The sequence below is a fragment of the Geospiza fortis genome, unplaced genomic scaffold, assembly GCF_000277835.1.
Source record: "Geospiza fortis unplaced genomic scaffold, GeoFor_1.0 scaffold396, whole genome shotgun sequence".
NCBI lineage: Eukaryota > Metazoa > Chordata > Aves > Passeriformes > Thraupidae > Geospiza > Geospiza fortis.
In genome coordinates this window covers 3,321,172-3,330,901 of record NW_005054345.1, presented here as the reverse complement: position 1 = coordinate 3,330,901, position 9,730 = coordinate 3,321,172, and the positions used below count along the sequence as shown (strand labels likewise).

The 9,730-nt window shown below is 46.0% G+C and overlaps 1 protein-coding gene across 4 annotated transcripts in view; it reads left to right on the top strand.

Annotated features, from left to right (window-relative positions):
* Positions 1–461: 461 nt before the first annotated feature.
* Positions 462–9,730, top strand: part of DAB1 (DAB adaptor protein 1) — a 213,941-nt gene continuing 204,672 nt past the window's right edge. Inside the window, exon 1 of one of the 4 annotated variants that reach the window (XM_031058567.1) lies at positions 462–509. The gene's annotated coding sequence lies outside the window, so the exon portion shown is untranslated. The remainder of the gene's footprint in view (positions 510–9,730) is intronic. The other 3 variants (XM_031058570.1, XM_031058568.1, XM_031058571.1) reach the window with 3 other exon arrangements.

Genomic DNA, 9,730 nt, shown 5'->3' with positions numbered 1-9,730 from the left:
GAATAGATGCCAGAGGTCACGACTTCTCTGTCTCATTCTGTCAGTGGGTGGGACAAAGGCATCGCTGGGGGAAATCTGTGAAATCCACAGCCAAGGAAATGCTGTGGAAGTTGCTGCTCAGCTGCACTGGAATTTAGGGACAAAGCAAGAGGAATCCTCACCCTGTTAGAGGGCAAAAATTTGACAAATAGTTTTAAAGGCTTAAAATAAATCTATCTTCATAACCTGACGGCTGTGCTTTTTTCCTTTGGTGTGTTATAGAGGTAATGATACTTCTACAGTGAACTCAATTAACCTTCTGCAGCCTCCCGTGTGACAGGGAATCCTAAATCTTCTGTTTTATGAGTGCATGTGCAAAATTTGAAGCTACTCTGAACTTAGCATTAATAAATGCCCTTTTCTAATTGGTGTCCATTTGTTTGTTTTTTCTTTTCCAGTGAGAAAGACATGGTGGCTGTGAATGGAATGTAGTGTTCATGGTTGGAAAGAGATTTCCACACAGGAGAGAGGTATTGTCATTATTATTGTTATTATGATTATTATTTTTAAGAATATGCTTCTTGTGTGTGGATGCCTTTGGAGTTTCCATTGTTCAGTGATATTTTAAGATGATCTGCAGGACTTCATCTTTGGTTCTCTGCATTGTTTTGCATAAATGGGCATCCACTGCCAATAAGAATGATTTGACTCTCCTCCGTCTGATGCACAGTGCATTTTGAGTGTCCTTTAGAAGCGCTGTGGAAAAAAAGGATGGGGTGAAAAACCTGTGTATTTAGGGTGAAAAACCTGTGTATTTAGGCTTCCACAACTCGGTTTCCCTACAAAACTCCCTTCTGCTCTGTGATACATCCTGGTAGGTGCACCCTGCATCAGGACACTCAGTAGTGTTTGCTCCTGAGATCTTTGCATGAACACATTCTGTGCCGAGCAAAATGTTTCATCTGGGAGGGAGGATGTCAGCAATAAATGAGAAAACAAGAGAAATGGATGATGGCCCATAATGCAAACCCTATAATATAATCATTGTTGTTTGATAAAAGAGACACTTGGAGCAACTCTCCGTGCCCTGCTAGGTATGTCTGGATTTATTATTCAAAAAGACACAATCAAATCTCTTCATTCCGTTGACAAATGGGAGCTATTCAATTCCGTATCTGCCTCTTATTTATAGCATATAGAGGGGTGATTTATATGCTGGCTGCAGATCTTCCAAAACAGTTTTAATTAGCAGCATTGGCTATTAGAATGAGAGTCCTGTAACTTCCCTGTCATACACAGCCCCTTAAAACTGAACAGAAATCTTACTCTTTGCCAGGCAACACTTCTCTTTTTTTTTCTTTTGGTGATGCCAGAAAGAAAATGCAAGTATGCTTTAGGAGCTCAGAGGCTGAATTGCTACTCAGGGGCAGGCAGTAGAGGGTGAGGAAGAAATTATTGGTGAGCCTTGGGAGGACAGGGCAGTCCTTGGGGTGTTGGCACCATCAGTGGCTTGGGGTTTGAGGACACAGTAAGCACCAAACACACCAAGGGCAGCTCAGGCTGGCAGCACTGGTATCCTAGGATTCTGCTCTGCCTTTCTGTGCTTGGAGGAGGATGGATGTGAGCTCTCACCTCGCTGTGTCCCATGGCTGGAGTGCTGATCCCTCCTCCCGGCGCATCCTGGAGCACACGCAGGGATGTTTTTGCTGGGAGCTCTGTCTGAAGATGTAAGGAAGAATTCCAGCATTCCCTGCTCCACAGAGCTGCTCTGGCTCGTGGGCTAATTGGTACCCCTGAGGTTCAGAGCAGAGGCAGGCACGGCACGGGGGGCAGCCCGGCAAAGGCGCCGGTTTGAGTCTCTATTATTTTCACGCATCTGATAGGAATGTGATCCCTTTGAGACCTCAGCCTATCTGTCAAACCTGAGATCAGCCAACAGGTTCAAAAGTTATTTGGGGAAGCAATGAGTGACAGAACAATTGCACAGCTCTTGTTTTTTTCCTGAGAAACCAGGCTAGAAAAGCGCAGGAAACATAAAGAGTATTTTTTGTGCTTTATGCGGTGTGTGTAGCATGCAGAATGCTCTGTTGTTATGCTTCCACTGATCTTTTTTTGACATAAGCAATGCAGTCATTCTGTCTTTGCATCAAATAAGTCTTTGTACTGCTTGTCACCAGCTCACAGTGTCTCTGTCTGTGTGTAAACTCGGTGTTTGCTACATCCCCCTGTCACAACTGCGCTGCTGCCTGCAGCTGGGTGCTTCTGCTCCAGCTCTGGGCGCTTCACAGTGATGCTCTGTTAGTGATATTTACTCTGGAGAGTAAGAAAACCTTAGGAAATCTGAAGATTGAGGTTGAAAATATCATGAAAAGAGAGGACATGAGCACTGGACTTGGTCACAGAGGTTTGGTGTCTTTGCCTCCTCCCTTGGAGGAGGTCAAGGAAAGAAGATACCACTGAGAGAGGTTGGATGAAGTTCATCACTGCTCTGCCAACACTGTATGTTTCTGGTGCTTGGGAGACTGATGGGAAAATGAGGAATTAGGAAATGAGGACATTGAAAAAAAATCCTCCTACAAGCAAGCCTGAAATTAATGTGGTCAGAAGGAAGGAATGGAAATGATTCCTGCAGATTGCAATGGGGAGATGATGGGCTCTGCAGCAAGGCATCCACAGGTAATTCCCAAATCTGGGAAAAAACTCACAGTTCTTGGGCTGAATACAAGTCAGATTTTTTTTTTTAATCTACAGAAATTGTGTGTAGGTATTTTATTTCATTTTCTGGGCATATTGATAAAGCACACTGGTTAAGGAAGCTTTCAAATCATTAACATCTTTAGCCTTGTCTTTGAGCCAAGTGAGCAGTATTTGGTGAGCTGTCTTTGGGCATTACACTAAGTGCTTTTCTACTGCAATTCTAATAGAGTGTAGGGCTGAATTTGATAGTGTTACCTGTTAGTGATTAGAGAGTGAAGGGCTTTCAGTGTCTGTACTGCAGAGTTTGCTTTGATTGATAAATTGCGCATTATGCATTTCATATTTTTTTAATTCAGCCTTGAAGTAATGAGATTCCCTCTTCAAATTCCTCTTTTCACTAACATTTTGAAAACATTTTGGAGGTATGAATGGGGAAGGAAAAGAGGAGAGAACAGTTTTAGTCATAAACACTTAAACTGTGCATTACTCAGTGGCACAGGCTGAACTCTACTGGAGAAAGGTACTTCTAAATTACCCAGATATTAACAATGTAATTATTGAGCATGGATAACAGTTATGAATTTTTTATGGATCAGTCAGGGTAGCAAAGTCATGGCTGCCTTATAGAGAAAGGTATGATGAAAACATGCAGGATGGTGATTGATGATTCCCTCTTCACATTTTCATAGGGTCTTTCACAGGGAAAGTGCAACCTCAAAACACTCAGGGAATATCCCAGTGCCCAGTGACTCCAGCAGGAGCTCCAGCACTGCCCACTGTTTGGATATATATTTATTTCTCTGAATCTGGGGTTGCTCTGGCAAGAGCTCCTGCCCTGTTCCTCTCCAGCTTCTCCTCTATCAGTTTTCCAGTTTGTACCCACCCAGCTTCTTGCCTTTTCTTCTGCCACATCTATTTTCTCCAGACAAACCCAGTTCTGTTTTACTTCTTTTTTTTTTTTTAGAGAAGGGCTGTAATATATTTGAAGTGTCTGCCATTAACTTTTGAGATTCAGTGACCTTTGTTAATCAGGAAGGAGGTTTTTTTGAGGTCTACAGGAAGAATTAATCATATGTAAACTGTTTGCTTTAAAAAGTCTCTTACCAAATGTGGGATTTCCCAGGTAGCTTTCAAAAGGTCAGAGGCAGCAGCTGGAGAGCACTGCAGGAGGACAAACCCTCTCTGAGCAGGTTCAGAATTAGGGAGAGACCTGTGGTAGCACATGGCACTGGGGAGAACCCATTGTGTTTGAGAAGCTGGACTCAGGCCAGAAATTTGGAATATCTAAGGAAGCAACACACAGAGTGGCACTGTGCTGTTGCACCATGCTGACATTTGCCTGCAATATTCTCCTATTTCAAAAGCAAGTTTTGTGCTTTCAACAAGAAGTCCCTTGGCCCTACGAGATGGGAAACAATTTTTGGGTGAAAGAAACCATGAGAATTTTGGAAAATTTCCAGTCAGCTGCTGGTACAGTCCCTTCTCCCAGGTATCCAGGGAACTGGAGGCTCTAAAGGAGAAGTTTGCCTCGTGGACCCAGTTTCTGCCAGCTCTTGGTGTGGCAGTTCCTGGTCTGTGGTGGCAGGTGGCTCCAGAGCTGCCCATGCAGACTCCCAAAAAGCAGAGAGGCTTTTCAGCACAGGGAGGCTTTCTGTCCTGGATAAACACATTTGATAAAGATCAGCTTGAGGGATTTCACAGTGTAAAAACTCCCTTTCTCCTCCAGCCTCTGCAGCAGTGATTGTGGGTTCTTCTAGCTCTGGGTTAGAAAAGAGTTGATGGAGAAAAGTGCAGCTGTCAAAAGAGAGGGACAGTCAGTGTCATCAATGCCCTAAAGGCTGCAGGGTCTGGGTGTGCAGGGTCCTTGCAAAGGAAAATCTTTCTCTGAATTTTAGTGAGCTCTGCCAAATCCTTTAATGTGGTTTTAATGTGTTTTGCTGTACTTAGTAGTGGTTTTTACCAGCTGTGTCTCAGTGAAGCTGATTTTGGAAGATGTCTCACAAATGAGGTACAGTGCAGAAAGTGTTTGGTTTCCTACATGCAGCTCTGTTGTTCACCCCCTCAGCTCCTGCAGATGATGCAGTGGAGCCTGTTCTGAACTTGCTTTCAAGGTTTTACCAAGTCTTGGTGAGTAATTGCATTTGTTGTTAGAGGGAAGTCCACCTGGCGGGTTGCACTCACAGAAGCACACTTTGTGACAGGAAGGGGAGCTTTCCAGGCTGCTTTGCCCAAACAGGGGAAGCACACAGGTGAAGGAAGGGAGATGCCACCCCAGCAGCCACTCATTTGCAGTGTGTGCTGTTGCCCAGGGATGGATTCAGGGCCTGATCCCAGGCACTCTTCAGAGGGAGCTCACTGCAGGATGGCTCAGAGCCCAGGGGCTTCTCCAGCCCATCCTGCAGCAGTGGGGTGTGGGCATTGCTCCTTCTCCCAGTGATTAAAGGACAGAGCTTCCTCTTCAAAGAGTTCATTCCCCAAAACCATTAATGCAAAAGTTATGTGCTAGAAACATTTCCGCCCGATCCAGAACACACAGAAAGTCTGGATATGAATGATTTAAAGACTATGGGAAAGCATAAAGATGTTAAGGTGAATTTAGTACTTTGTTCAGCACATAGATTGTGTGAGGGGTCTGCACTATGAATTAAAGAAAGGTTCCAGCCATGAGATATTACAGTTTAATTCAGACATTAGTACAGCCAGGGAGAAGACAGTAATGTATTGCACATCTAAATAGGATTTCCATACTGGATTGCACCTGTGATCTATACGGACAGTGCTGCCTCTGTCAGGAGGAATAATGTGATGGGGATAATAGGCAGCTGTGGAAGGATTTACCTGGAGCAAGCTCTGCTGCTAATAGCTGGCTCATATCCCAACCTAACAGTGAGAGTTCATGGTTACCATGTCCTGTTGGATGTGAGGGAGGATGTTCTCCTGACCTTCAGCAGCCTCCAGGCATTAATGAATCACTCACATCTGCCCCTCGTTCATGTCAACCAGCAGCACCTTCTGTGGGACAATGTGTTTAAAAACGTTTTTTAAAGGCAATTTGAAATATGGTGTTGTCAGTCATCTGCTGCCACACCTTTGTACTGAGGACATTACAGAGCCCATGTTATCTTCATTAAATTACTCATTATTCAAATAGACCAATGCTCCATCACTTTTTATTCATCCCTTCTCCAAATTGAAGATGGTACCAGGTTTCCTTGCTTCTAAAAATATTTGCAGATGGTACCTAGGCTTTTTAACTGGTTCGTTCCTTTTTCCTTTTCGAGGTCAGGTGTGCCATTTTCAGTCAAGGCTGGAAAAACTTTTAAAGCTTCATTTCTTGTTCTGGGTTCTCTAGATCTTTGCTTTTGACCACTTCTGTTTACAGACCTGTGACTTTCCTGGAGTTTTTATTTCTCTTAGAAAACCTGGAGGAAATAGAGGTGACCAAGACACAGCACTGTGCCTGTGCCATGTGTGGGCTACAAGAGTACTTCAGCCCTCTGGAGGCTTTCATCTTCCTGATTTCTTTTTATTTTTTTCCCTCCAGTTTAAGCATTTCCAGCAATGGCTCTAAAGTAATCCCAGAGCTCTGTCTCTTCCCATTTTTAGGCCGAGGAGGCTTTGCAGTGTGTGTTGCAGGGGGTCTGTTGCACATGAGCAGCTCTGCCAGGTGTTTGCTGCTCTCTCTGCAAACGGTATTGCCGGAGCCGTGCCGTGAGAACAGATGGGCCAGGGAAGTACCTTGCTCTCGGTGGGTCTGGAGAATGAACTCATTATCCAGCCAGTGGCCTGTCACACCAGCCTCATTTACCAGTGGCTGCTGTAGAAAACAAACCCAGGAAAGCAGAGCCTGGCGGGGTGGGAGTGTGGCCACGCCAACCGCGGCGGTGCCGCTGGGCGAGCAGCTCGTTGGGGATGAGGGATAGGGAGGGAACCTGGAAATGCAGAGAGTCACAAATAGGCATCAAAAAGCCTCATAAAAATGACAGTAAGTGCTGCTTTTGGGAGTTAAAAAATGTCACGTGGAGAGGGGGCACATTTCAAGGCTGACGCTGAGATGAAGGTCCCGTTCCTTCCTGAAAGGTGCCTGTGCTCAGCTGGGGCTGGGCTCTTTCTCCAGGCAGCACTGACAGAACCAGAGGACACAGCCTCAAGCTGCACCAAGGGAAATATAGGTTGGATATTAGGAAAAATAATTTTCCAGAAAGAGTGATAAAGTTCTGGAATGGCTACCCAGGGAGGTGGTGCAGTCCCCATCCCTGGGTGTGTTTAACAAAGCCTGGATGTGGCACTGGGTGCCAGGGTTTAGTTGAGGTGCTGGGGCTGGGTTGGGCTCGATCTTGACGGTCTCTTCCAACCCGGTCATTCTGTGAATTCCTTAGGTGGTACCTCCACCAAGTATTCCCTAAAAAGGTCAGAAAGTATTAACAAAACACGTTTGAAGGGCATGATGTTCAAACATTAAAAAGGACGCAAACCTTCAAGGTTATGTTAGACCAGAGAGGTAACTGAGCAGCTTTCCATCTTTCTCCTCTTGAATGCCACCGAGGAACACCTCTGACTGTGCTTACAAGGCTGAGGATTACAGGAGTCCTTTGAGGCTGCTGCTTTCATTGCTGGTAAAGACACAAAAAATTTTGGCACTAGTTACTCAGAGGAATATAAAAAATGTCAGCGCTGGCAGCAGTCTTGGAAAGGCAAAGTGCAGAGTGAGAAACTTTTGTTTATTCGTAGCAAAACCCATGAGGAGCGTGGGGGAAATTGTGGTTACCCCAGTAAGTCCTCCTGTGCGGGGAGAAGTGGGAGGGCACACCAGCTTTCAATTAGGCAGAATTGTCTGTTTTTAAAATGGCTAAAGACAACAAAAATATGTCCCCACAGGCTGCTCCTGGGGTGTTTTGTGTTAAACTGGTGCCTGGCACAGCTGGCACGGCGATGGTGCGTAACCTTTGCAGTAGGTGAAGTGCTGGAGGCAGACAGATGTTCCCGTGTCCTTGGCTGGGACTGTGCAGTCCCTGCCCACACAGATGGTCCTTTGGAGCACCCTGGCAGCCTCTCCCTCCCCATGCCCCTTCCCACCTGTTGGCACTTACAGATCCAACAGAAGGGTGGCTGGGATCTGGGGAGAGCAGGACAAAAAGATGCAGCAGCACTTCTGGCTGTGAAACAAGGCAAGCTGTGTGCAGTGCATAGCAAGGGAGCCAACAATGAGGCCTCACCCCAGAGCAGGAGCTTTCTGTCCAGAATCCACTCTGGTAATTCACCAGATTGCAGCATGGATGGAATTACAAGGGATTTTTTTTTTTTTAAATGAAAGGGACCTTCTGTTCTGAGCAAAATTAGGTGATGCTCAATTGGATTTGGTTCTTCTCCTGTGTGCTCAGCTTTATACAGAGGAAAAAAAAGGGCAGAGAAGAACAAATTGACTCTGGAAATCACCTCCTACAAACTTGGCTTCAATCCTGCCAGCCCTTCCTATAGGAATGAGCCTCCCACCCACACAGAGCAGTTGAAGTGGAGAAGCCCCTTTCCAGAGGCAGAGCCTTGTTAGAGCAGTTCCAGAGGGGTTTTCAGCAGGGTGCACTCGTGCTGCATCCCAGGGACACATCTCCCTCCTGCCTGGGAGCAGACATTTGTCCCCTTTCCCCATCTCCCACCCTTTTTCTCTCAGCAGGAGTGCTGCCTGATCGCTTCCAGCATCAGCACAGGGCAGCGTGGCTTCAGCCCTTCATCCAGAGCTGGAAATAAACCCAGAACAAGCTCAGACCTCAGTGTGACTCGTGTCACTCCATTCTGCAGGTGAGAAGAGCATCCAGAAGTGAAATATAAAGCTGTGAGAACATCACTCAGCACTTCAGGCTTCCCTGCTTCCCCTAATGGTCTGTAGGGAATCTGTCAGGCTGAGCAGTGAGCTGGCACAGGCTGGCCTGGCCTTCCTGACCTCACAAGCACCCCACTGACTCCCAGCCGTGGGAAAACACAGTCATCATTATTATTTTTTTTTCTAATAAATCATAACTTGCAGTTATAAAATGGAGCAGTGGCTCCAGCTGATTTGGAGCAGGTTTGGTGGGAGGGCAGGAGAGCTGTCCAGCAGGGAGCTTGTCAGCTGCAGCAGCATGTGGCCCATCACAGCTGTTTAAGGAATAGCACTGTATCATGCAAAATATTTTGCAGGCAGGCACTTTGCAAACCCTGGAAAGTGTTTTACAGATTCTTCTGCAGAGGAGGTTGCCAGTCAGTAGCGTGGTTTATTTATTTTGTTTGGTTTTCTTGGGTTATTAAACATGTTTTATTTATAGAGTGTGCTTTCTAGAGAACCGTCTGCATGCGTGTTCTTAAATAAAGCATCTGAGGGTGCTGGGCTGTTGTTTGTGTGTGGGGGGACCATGCTGGAGCCAGCAGGCAGCTCCATGGGGTGTGCATGGAAGTGCTCAGTGAAGGGGAGAGAAGCACTGGTGTGGAGAGTTTGTGTGTGGCTCCCTGTGAGCCCCACCCATGGCTCATCCATCCCCTGCTCCACATCAGCTCCTCACCTGCTGCAGCCCTTTCCCAGGCAATCAATTTTAGTGCAGAATCCAGAATGACTAACTCCAGGCATAACCCTTTTGAGCTTAAGCATGGAAGTAACCTTGTGTCGTGAAGAAGTGTGAATTTGTGTGTGTGTGTGTGTGTGAATGTTTGCACCATCTGCTCCCTTCCCTGCAGCTCAGAGGGAGATTTTTGTCCCCTTTGCTCAGCTCACACAGGTACCTGTGGTGCTGCTGTCCTCCACAGCATTGCACAGGTTTTTTCCCACTAGAAAACATCAACACGTGGGCACAGGTGTATCAGTGCAGGTAGAAATTGATTCTGGTAATAAATACCCTCCTGCCTTTATCTCCTCTTGTCATCCTCTTAATTAAATTGATATTCCTAAGGTGTATTCAATTTAGGAATTTGGGTTTTTTTCCTACTGAGAAGCCCGAGTAGAAGGAATTAAGTGCATAATGGAGTGGCCAGCTGGCAGAGCTGTACTGAAATACAATTTCTGCATTTATAGGTTGGGTTTTGTCCT